At 37.8% G+C, this 24,225-nt stretch overlaps 1 protein-coding gene and 1 long non-coding RNA gene across 2 annotated transcripts in view; one reads left to right on the top strand and one right to left on the bottom strand.

The window, feature by feature from the left end:
- Positions 1–24,225, bottom strand: part of LOC124386907 (carcinoembryonic antigen-related cell adhesion molecule 5-like) — a 403,644-nt gene that overhangs the window by 15,353 nt on the left and 364,066 nt on the right. The window lies entirely within an intron of this gene.
- The window catches only part of LOC124386918, a 48,797-nt gene continuing 25,670 nt past the window's right edge, over positions 1,099–24,225 (top strand). The window contains exon 1 of the long non-coding RNA XR_006926050.1: positions 1,099–1,166. This is a non-coding gene — a long non-coding RNA (uncharacterized LOC124386918). The remainder of the gene's footprint in view (positions 1,167–24,225) is intronic.

Genomic DNA, 24,225 nt, shown 5'->3' with positions numbered 1-24,225 from the left:
TTGTAAGCGATCTTTGTGTTTACACTGTTGGAGAATATAATAAAGGTTTGTATCGAGAATCTACGGTGGTTTGTATTGTATACTGGTAAATCTCTGCTGTTAGTTGGTGCACATATGCCTTTTGTTGTTAAATGTTATGCGATGAACGGGAGGCGAAAGCCGAAGTGAAAGCAAAACAGTTTATTGCAACACAGGGCAAAGCCAAACACAAACACTTGCCTTGAAAGTGAATATTGCGGTGGTGCGCTCTGGGAGCGCGGTCCACTCAGTCCCAAACTGAAAAGAGGCAGTCTGTGTATACAGTGCCTTGCGAAAGTATTCGGCCCCCTTGAACTTTGCGACCTTTTGCCACATTTCAGACTTCAAACATAAAGATATGAAACTGTAATTTTTTGTAAAGAATCAACAGCAAGTGGGACACAGTCATGAAGTGGAACGAAATTTATTGGATATTTCAAACTTTTTTAACAAATAAAAAACTGAGAAATTGGGCGTGCAAAATTATTCAGCCCCTATATATATATATATATATATATATATATATATATATATATATATATATATATATATATATATATATATATATATATATATATATATATATTGTCAACATCTACAAAATAAACTGAATAGAATCCGGTAAAAATATATATATATATATATATATATATATATATATATATATATATATATATATATATTGTCAACATCTACAAAATAAACTGAATAGAATCCGGTAAAAAATCATATAGTTCTAAAACAATCACAAAATACAGTTTGTACCAAATGTACAACATTGTCACATGATAAAGCACAGTCAATCTTCTGCTTATTGTTTTAAAAAGTGGAAATCAGCTCTGACACATTCATCATTTTATTCCATCACAAACCGACTGTGAGAGTGAATCCTCAGAGCTTCATCTACACTGGAGACACCATCACTCTGAGCTGTGAGCTGCAGGAGACTGGATGGGAGTTTTTCTGGTACAAAAATTCACATCTTGAGAGGAATGAACTCAGAAATACCAACACACTCAGTGTGAGAGTTGATAACGCAGGAGAAACAGTGTATCAGTGTCGTGCAAGCAAGACAATCGACAACATCTATAACAACTACAACTACGACTACACAAGACTCAGTGATTCTGTCACCATTACAGCAGAAGGTATTTCAGGATTTTCCTTTTGTTTTTCAACAGGTTTAAGAGACATATTTACAAATATCAAAATAAGATTACATTTATTTGTCATTTCTGGCTTCATCTATAACAGTGCTTCTCAATTATTTTCTGTTACTCCTCCCCAAGGAAGAAGTAAACATTTCACACCCCCCAACTTTCCACTGCAGCTGTAAATTGTATAATTTGTCTATAAAATTGTTATAACTATTTGCTTATTTTAAGATGTGCATTTTTTTCATGCCTTTTCTTGGATTCCTGATTGAATGAAGCCCTTATTTATTAGTTAAAGGTTATTTAATGTGGACTCTGGGTCTGAATATTTAGGGTATGAGGTTGGATACAGATCACACACTATAAAATCTCATCTTGTCCATTACTTTAATGAAACCAAATTTAAAATAACTGTCCAAATAAGTCCTTGTTTTTGTTTTTAGCGCATTTATTTTTTATAAATTTTTATGCCATATTTTCACTTTGCTGCATCTTTTTAGAGCTACGTCTCTACGTTCCCACTCTCACAATACGCTGCAAAAACTTCTCGACATTAAGGAAATGTCTTCTTTTATGTATGAATTATTTTAAAAATATTCAGAATTAATTTATTCATCGTGCTGTTATAAATGAATCATATTCATTCATTGGAAAAAAGGGCACTTGGCGACCTCTCGAAATTATTTAGCAACCCCTAAATATATATATTGTATCTTAACATGTTTATATGTAAACATAGTATCACTAATGTAAAAATCAGCTCTAACAACTTCATCATTTCATACTAACAGCTAAACCCAAACCGACTATCAGAGTGAATCCTCAGAGCTCCATCTACACTGGAGACACCATCACTCTGAGCTGTGAGCTGCAGGAGACGACTGCATGGGAGTTTCTCTATTATTATAGTAATCAGCAAACAAAGTTGAAACCAGCAAACTCATTTAAAGTGACAGTTAATAATACAGGAGAAACAGTGTTCTGGTGTCGTGCACGCACAAGAAAATACTTCAACTACTACGACTACTACAACAACTACTACTACTACACAGAGCTCAGTGATCCTGTTCAGATTACAGTAAAAGGTATGTGATGATTTAAAACTTTAACAGGTTTGATGTTGTACGGGATTTTAATAACAAATATTTCATAATTATTGCAATTCCATGTTATTCTATAATGTTTTAAAAAATCTTAAAGAGCAGGTATTATTCATCAATAAATAAACCACCCCATAATTAATGAACACAGTCATAATCTCTTATAAACATGTTTATGTCTGTATGGAAACAGAGAAATGCAGAAATTATTTTAATAACAAACCTCATTTTTTATATTCTGGATTCTGATCAAATTCTGGTCTTTTATAAAAGACACATGCAGTTGTTATGGTGGAGTTTTGTATCAGTGCATTGTAATAAAGATTAATAAGATTTATCTTTATAGCTTTAAAGTTTTATTAATGAAAGTGTGTGTAACTTGTAAGGCGTTGAGTCAGGGTCAAGGGATCGCTCGCCATACACGAGTTACAGCAGAAATCAGCCGAAACACAGACAGGTCACGTTCCACATCAACTTCTGATCTTACCTGCTAATCAGAAGATACTTAAATAATCAACAAAAATAATAAAAATAATAATTAGTGCAGTACTCATGAAAAATCTGGTGGCAGACTGTTCCCAAAATGCTGCTCTGCTCTTAAGGGAGCCACAACATATAACAAAAAGTCTACTGATTAAAAACTTTGTATTTCCTGTGTAACAGAGAGACCACATCCAGTACTGAGTGTATCTCCACAGAACTGGCTGACTGAAGGAGACTCAGTGACTCTAAGCTGTGAGGTTACAGACTCCTCTACAGACTGGACATTCAGCTGGTACACAGTTGTTCCCTACAGAGACGGTGTAACTGCAGTACAAATGAATCATGTCTATATCATGTATGTGGAGCTTCTCTCAGACAGCAGCAGAGGATCTGAAGGCTCCTACACTCTCAGTCCTTCTGCTCTTCATCACACAGGAGTTTATGTGTGTAGAGGAGAGAGAGGAGAACCAGCCTTTCACACACTGTACAGCAATCCACAGCCTCTATGGATCTCTGGTGAGGAACATTAACTGTTTTTATATAGTATCAGAGAAATAAATATAAAAGTATAAGATGAAATGTATGTATTATTTATTTGTTAATGCAAATAAGGCAGTTAAATGACAATACAATTTCACCTTTTGCATCAATGATGAGAAATGTCATGGTTCTGAGCTGATGTGATCCCTGATCGTGTGCATTTATTCCTATTTTCACCTTAAACACTGTTTATATTAATTTCCTCTGGTTTATCTTCTGTATATGCCATTTTTTATGCCTTTGTAACAAGATTTTCCTCTTTTAGTCAGTTTTTAATTTGTTTACAGGTAGTCGTCGACTTACAACCACGATTGGGACCGACAGATCAGTCATAACACGATTTGGTCATAAGTAGAGTATGCTATATGTACAGCACTGTGAAATTATGGTGGAAGCTGGTACGCACTGTCGTATGCCGTGGCTAGCGATTGTGGTCGTAAATTTGAATGGTCGTAAGTTGCATAGGTTGTAAGTCGACGACTACCTGTATTATATTTCAACGTTGCTGTATCTGGTGAGGAAAAGGAACTGATAGATTTGTTTAAAAAGTATCAGAGAAAAAAATATACACCAATCAGTCATAACATTATGACATTATCACATTATGAGTGGTGAAGTGAAGAACACTGATGATCTCTTCATCATGGCACCTGTTAGTGGGTGGATTTATTTATTAGACAGCAAGTGAACATTTTGTCCTCAAAGTTGATGTTAGAAGCAGGAAAAATGGGCGAGTGTAAGGATTAGATTGAGTTTGACAATTTGTGACGTTTAGACGACTGGATCAGAGCATCTCCAAAACTGCAGCTCTTGCGGGATGTTCTTGGTCTGTAGTGGTCAGAATCTATCAAAAGTGCTCCAAGGAAGGAACAGTGGTGAACCGGCGACAGGGTCGTGGGCCGAGGCTCATTGATGACCTTGAGGAGTGAAGGCTGGTCCGTGTGGTTCGATCCAACAGACGAGCTCCTGTAGCTCAAACTGCTAAAGAAGTTCATGCTGTTAATGATCGATGGGGCACGACTGTTTTAGCACCAAAAAGGGAACCAACATAATAATAGGCAGGTGGTCATAATGTTATGCCCAATCAGTGTTTATTATTTGTTCTGCATTCTGTCTATTTTTTATGGCTTTTCAAATTTTTTCAATTTTTTCTTTCACAGATTTGTTTTGTTCTTTTTACTTAACATTTGGTGTTTTGCAACACACACACACACACACACACACACACACACACACACACGTATCCTCATTGCATTACAATTTGTACACATATATTTATTTGTGTTTCTTCTGTGTTGAAGGTGAATCTCCTCCAGTGTCTCTGATCATCAGTCCCAGCAGAACTCAACACTTTACTCTTGACTCTCTCTCACTGAGCTGTGAGGACCAGAGTAACTCTACTGGATGGACAGTGAGACGATACACAGACAGTGAAGGAGTGTTAGATTGTTCACAGTGGGGATCAGTTACAGGATCTACATGTAACATCAGCTTCCTCTACACATCCTACACTGGAGTTTACTGGTGTGAGTCTGAATCTGGAGAAAACAGTAATCCTGTCAACATCACAGTTCATGGTGAGTCTTCATGTAGTGTGTTTACTGTTAAAGAGAAAGAGAAATGTTTCATCACAGAATATTCAAAACATAAATTTATTACAATTCAACAAACTGTTCAAGATGAAATTGATTTTTTTCCCTCTACATTAATCAGTAAATATTATTGTGTAATTCTGAATATGGATGTGTGTAAGTCATGTTTTACAAACTGACTACAAGTTGACTTACATACTCACACTGATAATGATAATAAAATTTATCAATTACTGATAATCAATCAGTCACATCAGAGAACATGTGATTTCTCTCTGTTTATGGTGATTACTGACACTAATTCATTTATGTTTAATGTTATAATATTTAAATTGTGTCTGTAATGTAGAGTGCAAGGTGGAAACCTGTTTGATATCAATGAGCTTCATCATTAAAAATACATGCAAAGTGCAGTGTGTTTCACCTTCACTCATAAGTAAAGATGTAGATGATGGAGTGGAAAGGAAGAGCATAGAGCTCAGTGCTGTCATCTGTGACTGTTTCTCTGCACACACTCTTCACTCCTTCATTCTTGCATGTTCACTGATGCTGCTCTACACACTCAGTAGTGTCGCCTCACACACTCTATTAAACATTAGATTTAAACAGCATCATGTGTTTTGTTAAGTTACATGTATTGTAGAAGATGCTGCAGCTTCTCCTCTTGATATTTTCACACAACACAGTTTACAGTCTGCTTTATTTTCATCATTAATTATGAAATATTTCCAGATCACTTTCATTTCCTGTCATCTGTTCATTAGTACAACATCCACTAGTCTGAAGAAGCACATCAGATGTTAGTATTAGTTTAGTGTGACACTGAGCATGTTCACTACAGTAGATATCTGTACAGAGCAAACAGCACCATCAGGGACTTCTCCAATCCTAGTCACAAATTGTGCCAAAGATTCCCTTCTATTCAAGAGAAGAAACAAGAACATTTTTCTACCAGATCTTCCTTTTTTATATTGTAATTGTGATGTTCTGTGTTCTAGAAGGTGATGTGATCCTGGAGAGTTCTGTCCATCCTGTGACTGAGGGACATCTTCTGACTCTACACTGTTTATATCGTAACACAAATCCCTCAAACCTCCGAGCTGATTTCTATAAAGATGGATCAGTCGTCCAGAACCAAACTACAGGAGAGATGATCATCCATAAAGTCTCAAAGTCAGATGAAGGTTTCTACCACTGTAAACACCCAGAGAGAGGAGAGTCACTGAGAAGCTGGATCTCAGTCAGACGTGAGAAATTTTACATATTTTACATTTCAATAAAAAGATTTTGTATAGCGCTTTTAACAGTGGTCAATGTCTCAAAGCAGCTTTACATAGAAATCATATCACTATTTATTAAACTGTAACTTAATAAGTTGAACTCCGTATCCCTACATAATATAAGCTGTAGTGTGTAGTTTATGTAAATCTGTGTACAAAATCCAGTGTTCACATGCCATATTACTCCTGTGCCTAGAAATGAGCATTGATTTACTTGTGCTGCAGTTTGAGCTAAACATGTTCAGTTCAGCATGAATAAAGTGATATTATAATTATTATTGTATTCTGTATCTGGTCCATCACATGTAGAAGCTCCATTCTCAGTGCTTATGTTGATCAGTAGTGTAGTGACGGCATCTCCATATCTGCTGATCACCATCATTCTGCTGGTCAAATGTTACAGAGCTCGAGGTAAGAACTCTTTCAGTATCTCTACATTTCACATAATGAGTCACTTTGATGAGTGCAGAAAAACATTTCACTCAAATCCACACCAGTGTTAAAGCACATGATAAAAATGTATTTACAGTAAAATGTAACTGTGAGTATGATATGATATAAAGTTTGCATCTGACAAATGCTTTAATTGTATTTCCATTTTACCTTCATTACCTTCCCTTTACCACACCTTCATAATGTACATGAAGTAAAAATAGGAACAATAGTGCAGAAGTAGATTCTATAAGTAGATGTTCTGACTTTTCCATCATATTAACAACCGTTAGATCATCTTTAACTTTTAAGGTTTAAAATAAAGAGGTAACATTTTAAAAGCACAAAAGGAGTTGGTAATAAACTGGTTGTAATAATTAATAAAGAAACTCAGATATATTTTGCAGTTACTGAAGATGACTTGAATGAATATTTATTTTTTAAAGCATCTTTTTCTGAATCACTGTCACTCGTCACTTCACTCTCATTCAGAAGCATTAAAACAAACCCTCTTTAAACTGTGTTCAGGACGAGATCAAATGCAGTCTGGTTGCTTTTCTGCCATAAATGATGTGAATTTCTTTAACAGCTCACACTGATGAAGACAGAATTGAGAATGAAGTCATAGAGGAGTGAACAAAGTTTATTTACAAAAAGCGGATGCATTTACTGTCAAATCAGCATTTTATTATTGCTTATTGCTTTGTGTGGATTTAAAAATAATACAGATTTGTTATTTTAATGTCATGCTGTTATTTGTTCTGCATTTTATAGCATCCTCATTGTTCTGACTGGATTTGTTTAGTTAAAGCCTGCAAACCTCCTCATGAGGTAAAATTTATCATGTGTGTTATAAAGCCTACATACTGCTGATGCAAAAAAATAAATAAACAATAATAAAAAAAATATTTAGAAATATATTGTTCAAGAGAAAATGTTGATGAATTTGATATGTGGAAATTAAATGTGTCCCAATGTAGTCACCTGCACCTTCAAACCTCAAAACATTTCCTGTAACTGTTACAATGCTTATGAAAAGCACAGAAATCAGCACAAATGTTATGTCAGTCGCTGGACCTCCGTTAACACAAATCATACCATAGTAGAGTTTAATTCAGACAGAATGGAATAAGATGAAACAGTATCAGGTGAAAGATGGAAATCTGCATTGTTTGAGAATCTAAAGACTAGAAGGTGTGTTGTGTGCTAGAACATGCACTAGTGAGATTTGCTTCATATCCAGAGAGTGAATATGGTTTCAGTTGCAGGATTTGAGAATGAAAATGTGCAGTGGAATAGTTTCCAGTGTAGGTTGTATTTTCTGTAAAGGTGACTGCAGTCAGAGCGGTTGGTGAGAAGCTCAGTGTCAAGTCAAGTCAAGTCAAGTTTATTTGTATAGCGCTTTTCACAACAGACATTGTCTCAAAGCAGCTTTACACAAATCAACAGTGATGGTGAATGGTGTGAATTTGTCCCTGATGAGCAAGCCGTGGCGACTGTGACAAGGAAAAACTCCCTTAGATGTTATGAGGAAGAAACCTTGAGAGGAACCAGACTCAAAAAGGGAACCCATCCTCATCTGGGTGACATCAAGAGTTTGATCATAAATCTTTCAACAATAAAGAACACTGGACAGTGAGAACTAACATAATTACTGGAGTATAAGATTATAAGTGATGTTCTTTCTGCAGTCTTATACAGTCTATATGGTTAGTAGCTCCGAGTTTTATGAGCTCAGCATTTGTGATCACCACAGATCCAGCATCAGCTTCTCCATGCCAGAGCCTTTAAACACTCCAGGAGGTCCAATGTCAAACTCCACACATGTAGCGGGATCCAAATGGCACTGGTACGTCTCTAGATGGTTCGGGATGTTTGTGAGTTCGGCATCTACTTCTTCAAAGGTCCGTAATCATCACGAGGTGGGAGGTGACTGGAGCTGGCCAAACCTCAGGGTGTCTCGGGATGGGGAGAAAGAGAAGCAGTGGAGAGGAATTAGCGTAGCTGCTGTTCATGATATTAACAGCACAAGTTGATAATGTGCATGTGATCAGATGTTCTGGAGCACAAGGTTATGATGTGATGTGTGTTATGTGTAGGCTTTGCTAAAAAGATATGTTTTTAATCTACACTTAAACTGGGAGAGTGTGTCTGAGCCCCGAACACCGTCAGGAAGACTATTCCAGAGTTTAGGAGCTAAATGTGAAAATGCTCTTCCACCTTTAGTGGACTTTGCTATTCTAGGAACTACTAGAAGCCCAGAGTTTTGAGATCTCAGGGAGCGTGGCGGATTGTAGCGTGTTAAAAGACTGGATAGATACATGGGAGCCAAACCATTTAGTGCTTTATAAGTGAGGAGTAATAGTTTGTAGTCTATTCGAAACTTAACAGGAAGCCAATGTAGGGACGATAAGATCGGGGTTATGTGATCATATTTTTTTGACCTTGTAAGAACTCTGGCTGCTGCATTCTGGACTAACTGAAGCTTGTTTATTAATGATGCAGGACATCCACCTAGTAACGCATTACAGTAGTCTATTCTGGAGGTCATGAAGGCATGGACGAGCTTCTCTGCATCAGATATAGATAACATGTTTCTTAACTTAGAAATATTTCTAAGGTGAAAGAAGGCTGTTTTTGTAACTTGATTGATGTGATTTTTGAAAGACAAGTCGCTGTCTAAAATAACTCCCAGGTCTTTTACTGTTGAACTAGTGGTTACAGAACATCCGTCTAAATGCAGGTTGAGATGCTGGAGCGTCTGTATACTAGTTTTTGGGCCGATGAGCAAAATCTCAGTCTTATCAGAATTTAAAAGTAGAAAGTTATGGGTCATCCAATCTCTTAGTTCCTTAACACACTCAGTTATCCGGGTTAATTGAGCTGTATCGCCTGGTTTAGATGAGATATATAGCTGAGTATCATCAGCATAACAATGGAAGCTAATTCCATGCCTTCTAATAATATTTCCTAACGGAAGCATGTATATTGTGAAGAGCAGGGGTCCTAGAACTGAACCCTGCGGCACACCATAATTTACTTGCATTAGCCTGGATAGCTCTCCATTTAAATCTACGAAATGGTAACGATCGGACAGGTAGGATTTAAACCAGCTTAATGCCTGTCCCTGAATGCCGATGTAATTTTGTAAGCGATCTAGGAGGAGATCATGGTCTATAATGTCGAATGCAGCACTAAGATCTAGTAAAACCAACAGCGAAATGAAGCCTTGGTCTGAAGCTAAAAACAGGTCATTAGTGATTTTAACTAGGGCAGTTTCTGTGCTATGATGGGGCCTAAAACCTGACTGAAATTCTTCAAAGATATTGTTCTCTTGCAGGTGGGAACATAACTGTGCAGCGACAATCTTTTCTAAAATCTTAGACATAAATGGGAGTTTTGAAATTGGTCTGTAATTTGATAACGTGTTTGGATCCAGATTAGGTTTTTTAATGAGGGGCTTAATAACTGCTAACTTGAGGGATTTAGGGACGTGACCTAAAAATAGTGAGGAGTTAATAATATTCAGAAGAGGTTCACCAGTTGTATATAACACTTCCTTCAGTAATTTAGTAGGAATTGGATCTAACTGACATGTTGTCGATTTAGCTTTGGCAATAACATTATACAGCTCTTCCTGTCCTATACATGTAAAATAGTGGAGTTGTGGAGTTGAAGGTAACACTGTCTCAGGAGATGCTGTCAGAGGTTGAACTGCCACAATTGTTTTTCTAATGTTATCTATTTTTTCAGTGAAGAAATTCATAAAGTCCTCACTACTAAACTGTGATGGAACACAATTTTCAGAGCCCTGATTTGTAGTTAGTTTAGCTACAGTACTGAAAAGGAACCTGGGATTGTTTTTGTTGTTTTCTATGAGTTTCCAGTGTTACTGGAGTTAAAGGGAGTACATTTTTGCATCGATGCAAAATAAAAACAAGTTCATTGGCTGTTATCTGAATTATGGTGGTGAACATTTATTGTGTTTTGTGTTTTCTCAGTATCAGTTCTACCACCACTGTATATGTACTGCTGTGTTTTCTCATTTTTCTTTGTGAGATTAGCTCAAGTTGAAATACAAGGAGTAGACTTTTCAATCTATTTAAATAATAAATAAACAAAATATATAAATAAATTTATACAATTATAAATAAATGCATCATCAATGGTTATTATTTTTTTTTTCCTGGTAGCAATAATGTATTATTTGAAGTAGAAGTAAATACACTGAAAAAACTCTTGTGTCTTTTTCGATATTATATTTGTACTATTTAATATTTTTATATAATGATGTCAATAAAAATATATGAACCAATGCAAAGTTTTATGTGTTTATATTGTACTTTATTTAGTGTACATATTAATCTTCATTTTACTGCTATACTGTTGTGGTTTTATTTTGTTTTATGGCTTTATATTGTCTCTCAACTCCTGCTGTAGCATAGGAATTTCTCACATGGGATTAATAAAGTGTTTCCTTCAAAGCAGATCACTGGATCTTGCAGTATTATTTAGTGTAGGATGAGGATCCCAGTGCAGTTCAGACAATCTAAAGTGCTTTATAAAATGAAATACAAGGTTTCATTTTTAAACTCTGCTAGATAACTTCCTCATCACTGCATTTCTTCCCAGTCCTGTAGAGGAATTCAATAATCTGATTTAGAGGTGTGGAAATCCAGTTTGTATGTAAATCACAGTTGTATATGAACAGTAACAGAGTCTACATGATTGTGGAAAATTTATGTAGGTGTCTGCAGTGAGAAACATTACACACTTTTTCAGAGGGTAAAATGTAGCAGCAAAATATTTTCAAGCATATTTTACTGTAAAAGATATACATTTATTTACTTTTTTATTGTACGAAGCTGTGCTATACCTCAAACAGCCAGCAGAGGGCAGAAGCAGCACATTGAGAGCAGCCATTCAGGAGAACTGAGTTACCCAGAATTCTCCAGACTGATTAAACTGGATTACCTGCACCTGACTGGAAGATTATTTACATCCAGTCTGCAGCTGCTCTTCCTTCTTCTTTATGGGAAAACCAAAAACAAATTAAAAAAATGCATACAAAATAGAACGTGACAAGAGTTAAACACAACATATATATTTTAGCTCGCTAAAGTAAATATAGTGAACACTGTTTTTGAGGAAAGAAGAAGAGCCAAAGGTTGAAAAGTAAAACCTACATCTTTGTTGCCTTCTAGTGGTAACTACAGGTACATTTTTCATCATTTCCGCTAGTAATGGATTTTTATAAAAAGTTTATTTTAATTAACCTGATATTCTTTCAGTCTGCTCACACTCTATATTTAAAATAGTGTCTACATACCTGAATGTTTCCAAATGGAGATCATTCACTTAATGTAAAATAAATATCTACATGTTTCATTAGTGTCGTCCCCCTTCTCTTCTCTGTTGGTACAGTCCTGTCAGCCTGAAGCCCGGATTGTGAAATAAAATGGTTAAATTGTACAGTTACTTTGGCAGTTAGCCAATATCCTGGCAAAGGTTATATGTCCTGCCAGAGCCTGCCGTTCATTTTGTTGGGCAGATAAACATACACAGCAGTCCTTATTAGAATAATTAAGTGGTCGAGTTTCCGTAGTATTACTGTAAACTAATGGAATGGTTCCTAAAACTTTACTTCCTCTACTTCAGGAAACACAAGAAGGATGCTTAGGTATTTGGAGTACAATGCCTAGACTAACAGGTGGCACAGAATTAAAACTAAGAGTTAAATTTATATGGCTATAATTTATAAATATGGCTATAATTAATAAGACTTAGAATGAATTAGAAGCACCTTGTGTAGTGGGACGAACTGTGGGTGTCCCTTTAAATTGTCATGAAAGCATCAGTTGTCCAATCAGATACATGCAAGACTATATAAAAGGGGACTTTTAATGCACCATGTTGTGTGATCACCGCTTGTGTGTCATTGCCCGAGGCCCGCCCCTTCCTGGTTTAGACTCTTCCTGTCTCACAGGTATGTGCTTGCTAGCAAGTGTGTATCAACATGTGTGTTTGTGGTAACTAGCGTTATTTAAATTATAGTTTCCAACGTGTAATGATTCCATGTGGCTCGGCGACTGCTTTTAAACATGAACCCGCCGTAATCCGTGCCTTCTTGCCGGTTTGATGTCCATTTGCCTGTGCGGCTGGACTTGTGGTCAAACGACAATATTAAGGTATGTGTAGCTATCTCCGCTGAGGTTTGTGGTGTTTGGTGGGATGAATAAATGTTCTACTTAATCCTTTTTTTAGGTGGAATAGTTTTAAGAGGAGTCATTCAGTGCGGCCTGCGGGGCAACGTACTTTGATGTTGCTGCTTTGTTTTTACTCTGCTTTGCTTTATTTAACTTTGTATGCTTTTGTTTTACTTAACTTTGTCTGCTTTGCTAGCTTTTGTTTGCTTTGTTTGCTTTGCTAGCTTTATGCTTGTTTGCTCTGTTTATGCTTTGTTTCTTGCTTTTGTTTTACTTTACTTTGTTTGTTTAGGAACCGAGGCTTCAGGCAGACGGCTAGTTGGCCTTCGCGTGCGGTGGTGGGACTCTATCACAGGGTGCAGTGTGTTCACGCTTGGTCTTACCGTGTGTGTGTGTGTGTGTGTGTGTGGTGCGTTTTGTGCACTTGGCGTTATGCTCCTGGCGATATAGTAGCCGCATACTCATTAAGCTAGTTTACCTGCTTTAGGTAAGCCTCGGTTTCCTTTTGTTTTATGCCTATTTTATTCCAGCCCATAGTCATGTTTTAAAAGTAATACCCATATTTATTGTGAAATAAAACATTTGTTTGTATCTTTGGTATCCACGTCTCTTGCCTCTGTTTATTGAAACCACGTACCTGTGTCCTTTGTAGATGATTAATCTATAATAGTGTTCCCTGTTAACAGGGTGGCGTAGTCAGCTGAGTTATAGTTCCTGTCTAATTAACGTCCCGCCACACTTGGATCACTTTACATGGACACTGCCAGTCAGGACTGCTCATTGAAGACACACACTTCAACTCCTTAGTGGAACTAGGTTCGATAGCAAAAACTGGAAGCTCATGTGTGCTGTGAGGGATAAGTGTACATACATAACAGTCTCCCATCCCACCCACAGATTTAGCAGTGTGATTAGCTAGTCTCCACCACGTTAGTTGCATATGCATGAGGTGGATCCGGATGCTCTAGCCAAGTCTCTTCTCCTTGCAGACGTGGGGCTTCCTGAATAAAGTATTCAAAGGGGTTAAACAACATTATAAGTGTAATTACAACCATGCACATATTGTTATAGAATTTAGACCTAGAGCAGGTATCAGGGTAAGCTAAACAAAACAGTCGATTGAGTCAGATCTTCTCCCCATAAGTGGCCCCCTTTCTACTATAAAGAAAGGATCTTTCCATGGGCTCTCAACTGTTTCGGCCCTGAATATTCACTTAGGGAGGCTTCTTAGGCCAACAGACCAATTAGTGCACAGATTAAGTGGGTGCTGTTTTGATCCTGCTTGCATGTATCCACTGTGGCTGATAATCAGTCAGAACTCCAGTTCTGGTTACAGCTAGAACAGTCGCTGGACCCAGATACTTCGGCTCACCGACCTTGGTAGGCTTCAGACTTCGTATCAGGACCTGCTGATTAGGCACAAAAGGGTGTTTTGGCTTATCTGTGGGCAGAGGAAGAGTTAGTGTGACATCAGCACTGATAGAATTTAATTTCTCACCCAGGGCAGAAACATAGTCATCCACCATCACTTCCAGGTTACCTAAGGAAGAAATGCCAGTGCATCCTCTGACCCATGGGGTCGGGAAAGGCCGGCCCATTAGAATTTCAAATGTTGACAGTTTAGTAGTTGAAGATGGGATCATTCTCATTTCTGTGAGTACTACCGAGAGAACAACAATCCAATTTCGGCCTGTTTCAATGCAGGCTTTCGTAACACGTTCCTTAATGGTTCTGTTTGTTCTCTCTACCACTCCAGCTGACTGTGGGTGATAGGGAATATTAAAATGCCAGTCAATTGCTAAGCTTTTAGCCAAAAGTTGTGTTACCTTTGAAGCAAAAGGTGTGCCATTATCACTTTCAATCACACTAGGAATACCAAACTATGATGATCTCTTTCGTTAATATTTTGACAACCGTTTTAGCATTCTCTGTCGCACATGCAAATGCTTCTGGCCATCTACTGAATCTGTCAACTATAACCAACAGGTATCTCAAATTTGCTACAGGTGGCATATGAGTAAAATCTATCTGTAGGTGTTGAAAAAGGGCTTCAGGAAAAGTAAGCGCAGTATGTTGTACATGTTGATGTACGTTAGTATTGGCACAAGTCAAACATGAATACAACACTAGCTTGGTTGTTGTTGTATCTACATCAGCAATGCAGTATAATGGGTTTATAGCCTGTATGACTTTAGCTATGCTAATGTGTCATCCCATGGTAATGCTTGTGTCATCCCATGGTAATGCTTCACCAACACTATTAAAGCTAGTTTAGGCAGAGCAATGTTACCATCTACATCTCTAATGATACCAGCAGAATCTGATTTACATTGATTGGAAGCCCAATGTCCTTCTCAGTAGGCTGACTCTGAAGTATTTTTCGGTCAATGTCTGGTATATTGGAGATATGTGACATCATCGAGATCTCAGGATTTGTATGTACTGTGTCCAAATCTACTGGTTGTTTTGCTGCTTCCTTAGCTACTTTATCCGCTAAGGTGTTTCCCAATTTCCTCTGAATCACCTACGGCATGCCTTCACTATGGCCCCTTTGGCAGGAAGTTGAACAGCTTTTAAAAGGTCACCTATGAGATTAAAATGTGCTATGGGCTTTCCATCAGCTGTTTTAAAGTCTCTTTGCTTTCATGTTTTGACAAAATCATGCACAACATCATAAGCATACTTAGAATCAGTGTATATAGTCACTACTTTACCTTCAGACAACTGACATGGTCTTGTAAGTGCCACCAACTCTGCAGCTGTGTGCAGATGTGTATGGTAATGATTTAGCTTCAACTATTTCTTCAGGTAATCTTACAACTGCATATCCACATAAATACACACCATCAGAATGTTTTGAACATAAACCATATACATATAGGCAATCCCCCTTTTCCAGGGCCGTATCTAAAAGATCGGGAATACAAGAGGTCTCTTGTTCAATGTGTTTAAGGCAATCATGTGCGTCATCAAAACCATCTAAGTCAATATTGTCTAGCAGATCACACAGAGCTACTACAGCTGAATGTGGCTGAGAAGAAGCTTAATAGTTAAGTTTTCTGTTGCCAAGAGTGTGGTTTCATACCAAATTTATGTTGTGCTGTCATATGTTGTGTGTTAAGGTTGTGTAAAATAGCTGTTACCTGATGTGAGGTGTACAGTATCAAAGGATGTGACAGTACCGTTTTCTCAGCATCCCGGACGATCAGAGCCGCAGCAGCCACTGCACGAAAGCTATGTTGTCTAAAGATTTGAAAAGATACACAACAGGGCGATATCTGTCACTGTGTTCCTGGGCTAGGATCCTGCAGCCGTATCACCACGTTCATGCACATAGAGGTGAAAAGGCTTAGCATAATTTGGAAGACCTAGAGCTGGAGCAGACTGTATAGCCTTCTTGAGGGCAGCAAAACTGTCAGTCATTTCATGAGTCCACAGAATGAGATGTGATGGAGGAGCTTTGTGATCAACTTTGTGATGCATTACGCAAAACTTTATCATGCTGTGCGCAGTCAGGGAAACATGCTCAGCAGTAGTTCACCAGTCCCAAGAAGCTCTGCATCTGTTTCACAGTCTGAGGTCTTGAAAACCTAGTCACAAGCTGTACTCGGTCCTGCGATATATTACGTTGTCTTTCTGAGATCACATGGCCCAGATATGAGACCTTTCTCTTCACCCACTGTAGTTTCTGGTGTGAAGCTTTAAATCCAGCCTGAGCCAGGACATTGCAGACAATCACTGATGCTTTGTGGCAGTCCTGCTCAGTCAGTTCTGTGACAAGGATGTCATCTGCGTATTGAAGAATGCAGGTTGTTTCTGGCAGGTGTATATTGGCCAGAGTTCTGTGCACTACAGCGGTGAATACAGCTGGTGAGTAAACAAAACCCTGAGGAAGACGGGTCCACGTGAATTGACGTCCCCCTATAGGTAAACGCGAAAAGCGGCTGCATCTCTGAGGCCAAAGGGGCCATTTAAAAACGCAGAACAAAGATCAATCACAGTAAAAAATCTGTGAGTCGCTGGTATAGAGTTAACAATGGTAGCTAAGGAGTTAACGGAATAACTATTTTATTAATCTCGTAAATCTTGTGTTAGCCTCCAGCATTTTTTTATCTGCCTTCAAAATCAGGATTAATCAGTGTGTAATAAGATGAATGTGTCTCGGTCAAAACACCTTGTGACAATAAATTGTCAATAACTGGAGCAATGCCAATATTCTTCTCTTTCGACAATGGATATTTGTTTAACAAAAATCAGATGGTATGTTTTCATGAGTGCATGATACGGTTTTACCTGGATTAAACCTTTCTCGTCTTTGTGAGAGGCCCATAATTTAGGGTTAACTTCACCTAAATTTGGTTCATCAGGCAGGACCTCAGTACTACCATGAAAGAAATCTTCCGGATGTGGCCGTGGCTCAGTTGAAAGCATTAGGACAAAAGAAAAAGACAGTGAAACATTGGTTTCAAAGAACATAATTTCCATTCCCATTTTGTGCATCATATCTCTTCCTAAAAGGTTTAAAGGCGAGTTTGGAATTATTGTAAAGCTATGATAAAGATTTGTACCAGTTGGTGTCACCACAGGCAAAAGGTGAGTTACAGGACATTAAATTGGAACTCTTTCTAATCCCTTATAGATGAACTCCCCTTTTTCCTAGGACCACCTCCTTGAGTCTTGAGCTGAGGCTGGAATGAATCACTTCCTGTTGCAGTGAAGAGCATAACGGGGTAACTTAAACTGGAGCATAGTAGAAACCTCTAGCAGCATCTAAATCTCTAGGAAAAGTATCTAGATGTGACACAATTTCACTCAATAATGCCAAATGGTCTAAATAAGGATTAGTTCAGTAACCGGCACAATTCCTATACATCCAATCTTTGGGATTTTTTTCCGGCAGTAAGCGAGAAATGTCACGACCCAACTTCTTTACACAGAACAAAGAACAGACACACAACACTTAACACACAGACAATACACACAACACTAGGCACCATGGGAATCGCAGTCTTCAAACAAAAAAGGTAATTCAGTCTCTCCAATTGAATCACAAATTTTATAAGCATACTATAATATGGTAACAGTGTCAGAATATCTAAATGTACATTATAATCTTACTGTCTGCTTTCACCTGCTCTTTTATGAAATAATTTAACAATCACATGTCAGCAGCACAACACATTATTCTTTCAAAAAAATCTCTTGGGATTTTCATACACAACATTCTATTCTACACACACACACACACACACACACACACACACACACACACACACACACACACACACACACACAGAGAAAGAGAAAGAGAAAGAGATGCAAGAGATCAGAGGAGAATAACCAGACTAGTAACTATCTAGTAAATATAGTAAAACTAGATTTGTCTCCCTCTAGTGGTAACGAATGTATAATTCTAATCCTGACCTTATCCGCACTGTAATAGATTTCAACACAACTGATTCAAATCTACTTTTAAATATAAATTTCTGTAAAACATTTCTGTAAATTTTATAAATCCTCATATATTTTAAGCTGATTTTTGTTTAAAATGTTTGTAGTGCTTCATTTGTAACTAATAACCATTTTTCCTAACAGCATAAAGTGAAATACAAGTTTTCAGTGTTAAACCCTGCAAAATAATTCATCCCTGCATTTCTTCTCAGTCCTGCAGAGCAACACAATGCAGTAGTCAAGATTAAGGGTGTGTAAATCAGGTTTGTACATGAACACTAAGACAGTCTACACAATTTGGGAAGATATTTAGGTAGGTGTCTGCAGTAAGTAACATCCTTTACTTCTTCCACAGAAATATTGTAGCAGGAAAATACTTCCATATATATTATACTGTAAAAACAATTTATTTATACTTTTTTTTTTTTTTTTTTTTACTGCAAGTGGCTGTGCCACACCTTTAGCAACCAGCAGAGGGCAGCAGCAGCACAGTGAAATCATTTCTTCAGGTTAATTATAATGCACATGTAGATGTTTTGGCTGCAGTGTAAAATAGTTCATATGCAATTTAAATATCATGAGTGTGTTTATTATGTGAGTAGTACATTGTGTGAACTTCAGCAAGCCTGCCCAGGTGGATCAGTGGATCCATTTGTGTTATGTGACAGGTTTGGTTTGAGGTGTAACTCTATGTAACTGTAACTAACTTACTGTAACTAAGTAAATTTTAAAGTTTAAAATCTGCATTATTTAAATGAATTAAATATACTAATGAGTTTAAATTAATCTGTATTGTTGGAATCTGTACCTGATCTTCTGTGTCCTGCTGTTATCTGCTTTTCCACTAAAGAAATCGTAGTTGTGACAAACAGCAATTTATTTATTTTTATTATTTAAAAAAAATAAAAAATAATAATAAATCACAGCATTTGACAAAAAAAAAATATATATAAATAAAAAAAAAAACATTTTACCTGTGTTCAAAATAAGAGCAATAAACAAACACGTCATTGGTACACACACAGGTCAGTGTCGGACACCTCAGTGTGCAGTTCCGAAAAGAACGAGAGATCCTGACGTGGAGGTTGCGACATTGGTGTCAGAAAGCGCTCATACAATTAACTGGACGGAGGCACTTTCCATTCATAAGCCTGCCAAGTTATTTCGAGCTTGAGAATGGTGCGGTCACAACCTCCATTAACTTCTCAACTTTGGTGTCACAGAGTGCAGCCCTCCTCTGAGGAAAAGAGGCAGAGCTGCATGCGCTCGTTACAGGCGGAAGAAACCGTGAAAGGCGTGCTTTCAAAGCCTGCAGTGAGTGCTGAACCAAGCGGGTAAGGTTGGAGATAGGGATAAGCCCGTCTCAAAACCATTTGCAAAGTCCATCTGCAAACCCCATGAGCTAGCTCGATGCTCTGCCTATAGGCGAGAGAGGAGCCAGAACCGCATGGAGTAAGGCACCCTCTTTGAAAAGTGCCAAGCGGGAGAAAAAAGAGTGCATATACGTTCGAGCACAATGCTCGCAGTTGGCTCCATCGAAAACTGACTTAGCATGCTCCGCTTTCAAACAAGCCACACACAAGTGTGCTTCACTTTCTTGCTTGCTTCAATTTTCTTTTTCTTTGACAAATATTTGACAGACAGTTCAACACATACACACAGAGATATAATATTATATATTATAATTTTAATAATAATTCAGCTCCACTGGCACTGGCACTGGCACCTTTTTCAAAGTCAGTTGGAGACCCACTCACTGGTCACTTAATTAGGAACACAATACTTTTACTATACAAACCACTCACTGCATCCTTAGCAAACGGAGAGTATCATTATTATTGTCGACTATAGTTTTAAACATTATACAGTTTTACAAGGGCATGAGAGCAGACACAAGTTGTTGTGTAACTTTTGGTTTTCTGCAACTAATATATATTATTATGTCACACAAGTGTGTACACCGCAATTTCAGCAACCATTTTTGTATGTTTTTAAGAGACAATAATATATAAATAAAAAATTTATATATTTTATAGTCAATATGCAGCTTGTATGAAATTCTTAATTGTGGTAACTACTGCAGGAGTGATGAGGGAGGCAGCTAGAAATGTACTTGGTGTGACATCTGGAAATAGAAAGGAAGACAAAGAAACATGGTGGTGGAATGAGGACGTGCAGGAGAGCAGAAGGAGAAAGATGTTGGCAAAACACAAGTGTTATCGACAGAGTGATGAGAAAAGTAGGCAGGAGTACAAGGAGATACGGCAGCAGGTAAAGAGGGATGTGGCAAAAGCCAAGGAAATGGCATATGAGGAGCTGTATGAGTGGTTGGACACTAAGGAAGGAGAAAAGGATTTGTACCGATTGGTCAGGCAGAGGGGCCGAGTTGGGAAGGATGTGCTGCAAGTTAGAGCAATACAGGATGGAGATGGAAATGTGTTTACTAGTCAGGAAAGTGTGTTGAGAAAATCAAAGAGAGAGAAGTTTGGATGATGTGGAGTTGGTGAAGCAGGATTAGTAAGGAGGAAGTGAGAGCAGCGATTAAGATGATGAAGAGTGGAAAGTCGGTTGGACCAGATGACATACCGTTAGAAGCATGGAGATGTTTAGGAGAGATGCAGTGGAGTTTTTAACCAGATTGTTTAACAAGATTCTGGAAGGTGAAAAGATGCCTGAGGAATGGAGAAGGAGTGTGCTGGTACCAATCTTTACGAATAAGGGAGATGTGCAGACCTGCAGTAACTACAGGGGAATTAAGTTGATCAGTCACACCATGAAGTTATAGGAAAGAGTAGTGGAAGCCAGGCTGAGAGAAGAGGTGACCATCTGTGGTATTGTATGAGGAAGTCAGGTGTGTCAGCGAAGTATGTGAGGGTGGTGCAGGACATGTATGAGGACAGTGTGACAGCAGTAAAGTGTGCAGTAGGAACGACAGACTTGTTCAAGGTGAAGGTTGGACTGCATCAAAGATCAGCCCTGAGCCCTTTCCTGTTTGCAGAGAGGTGATGGACAGGTTGATGAACGAGGTCAGACAGGAGTCTCCCTGGACTATGATGTTTGCAGATGATATTCTGATTTGTGGAGCTCTTGTGTTATGTTCATGTCTTAAATCAAGTCTTGAACAAGCAGCAAACCATTTAAAAACTCCACCACTAGATGGTGTTATATCATCTCATTGACTGTAAACGGAAGTAGAAAAGGTAAGCAGCGAATAAGGTTTTGCGATGTAGTGATTGGTTGGAAAACATAACGCACTACTGCGCCTCTATTTTAACATCCACGTAAGTGGCGGCTGGTCTTGGCAGAATACATGTAAATTTCCGTAATTTTTTCCATAGACAAAAAGGTCTCCACGGGCGGATTATATATCTAATCTATCTAAATATATCTAATTTCATTTCAATTCACTTCATTTGTATTTGTGTAGTGCTTTTAACAATGGACATTGTCATAATAAGATTGTTCTTTAAGTGTAAGTTTGTTCCTAATGAGTGAGCTGGTGGCGACTGTGGCAAGAAAAATCTTCCTGTGATGACATAATGAAGAAACCTTGAGAAAAAACAAACAATTAACCAAAGTTATATCCAAGTTTTATTTTTATAGTATTGTCCCTTCAGAAGATTATACTAAAATGGTTGCTGAAATGTGACTGTTGAGTCACATACTGTATAAAAACCTTGCATCATGCATCAAAATCAATATTTATATATATTTGTTCACAGGTCATATTTTCTAAACATTTAAGGTGAATTTGTGACCATTTCAGGTTTCGATTCCTTTGGCTAACAGGAGTGATCTTCAAATGTTGTGGCCCATCTGATTATACAGCTATACATTATTCAACACTCATTAGTTAGCTGTTTAGTTAGGATTTTAGAGAGGAGTTCTCTGCACTTTGCTCTATTCAGCTTTCACGCAACCCTTACCAGTTGCCCTGGCCCTGCTGCAGAAAAACACCCCCACAGCATGTGGCTGCCATCACCGTGCTTCATTGTCGGGGTTGTATTGGGCAGGTGATGAGTCATGCCTGGTTTCCTCCCGACAAAACATTTAGAATGGAGGTGAAACAGTTCAATATTGGTTTCATCGTGCCAGAGAATCTTTTAGGTGAAAAAACCTTTTAGGTGATTTTCTTTGCAAACTTAAAATGAGCTTTTGCCTATTTTGCACTAAGGAATCTGCCATAAAGGAATATTTTGCACTAAGGAATCTGCCATAAAGCACAGATCAGTGGAGGGCTGCAGTGATGGTTGTTCTTCTGAAACTTTGTCCCAGCTCCACACAGCATTTCTGGAGCTCAGTCAGAGTGACTCAGATTCTTGTTTACCTTTCTTACTAAGGATCTTCTCCCTCGATGCTCAGTTTTACTGAGTCCTGGTTGTGCCATACTTTTTTTCATTTGAGAATTATGCAGGCAGTTCCTTTTACCTCATAGCTGGTTTTTGCTTTGATATGCATTGTCAACTTTTAGGCATTTTATAGAGAGCTGTGTGCCTTTAAACCTCATGTCCAATTAATAAACTTTTCAGGTAGATTCCAGTCAAGGTGTAGAAACATTTCGGCAATGATCAAGAGAAATGGGAGGCACCTGAGCTAGAATTCATGCGTTGTTGCAAAGGGTCTGAATACTTGTGTATGTATCTGATTTATAACTTTCCCTTTTCAGACATTTGCAACCATTTTTAGAACTTTTCACTTTGTCATTTTGGGGTACTGAGTGCAGATTAATGAAGAAAAAAAAAATAGTTAAGGGGTCTGAATACTTTCTAAATGAACTGTAAATCTCTCTGTGGTAATTGATTTACACACCATAAGTGATTTTATGATGTATAGTGGTTAGGATGCGGCGCTCTCACCGCTGTGGCCCGGGTTTGATCCCCGGTTAGGGAACCAACCCCAGCCATTAGGGTTGCACAAACCTTAGTGCCGGTCCCAAGCCCGGATAAATGGGAAGGGTTGTGTTAGGAAGGGCATCCAGCGTAAAAACATTTGCCAAATCAAACATGTGGATGGTTCGCTGTGGCGACCCCTAACGGGAGAAGCCGAAAGAAAGAAATTGATTTTATGATGTGTTTTTGACTATTGCACTACAAGTTTAATGTGAGCACGTTGATTTTATCACAGTCATTATCATAAGTTTGTAATCTAGTGTACCAGCGTAGATTTATTTATTGCTAGAGACTCAAAGCACTTTGTACGTCGCTCTGGACAAGTGCATCTGCTAAATGCCACAAATGTAAATGTAAATAACTATGTATGTAGGTCACACCTACAGGTGTACAGCTGTGGCTCATGACCAGATTTTTTTTTTATGTAAATGGAACACAAATACATTAACAATGAACAAGTCTCTTTTATTTTTGCCTATTCCTTAAATTAAGGAGCTATATGTTATAAGCTTTATGCTTTAGGCTGCTAGCTAGTGAATGTTTAGAGTAACTGCATAATAGTCAATCAAGATTCAACAACAGAATGTCATCTATCCTACAGTCTAGCAGCTCTTCTTGAGCAGATTCTGAGGTACCTTTCATTTACTTCTACCTCAGCTGATATTTTTAAACATATTTGAAGAGATTCAGCAAAATGTGCAGCTCAACTACTAAGGAATAAGGTTTCTTCAAGCAGGTATCACTAGATATTAACTTTTAAGGAAATATCATACTTTTCTCCTCAGCATGTGGAAACACACAAGAAATGATGACTGAATTTACTTTCTGTTTCTGTTCCCTTTTCAGTGCTGTTTTCACTTTTACCAGTGGCTCATGCTCAAGGTGATTTATTTATTAATTATTCTTTATATTCTGTACCTTTTTATTTTGTGAATTCACAATAAATACTGTAAGTTACGATATCATGATTAATTAATGTGATTAAAATTTTAAAAAGTAAACACTAATTAGCTGGTGGTCTTTACACAGATACACATACTATATATCTAGATATATGTACAGTGGAACCTCGGGTTACGA

This window comes from Silurus meridionalis, chromosome 6, assembly GCF_014805685.1.
Source record: "Silurus meridionalis isolate SWU-2019-XX chromosome 6, ASM1480568v1, whole genome shotgun sequence".
Taxonomy (NCBI): Eukaryota; Metazoa; Chordata; class Actinopteri; order Siluriformes; family Siluridae; genus Silurus; species Silurus meridionalis.
Note: the sequence above shows the minus strand (reverse complement) of the source record. Positions and strands in the feature narration are given on the sequence as shown.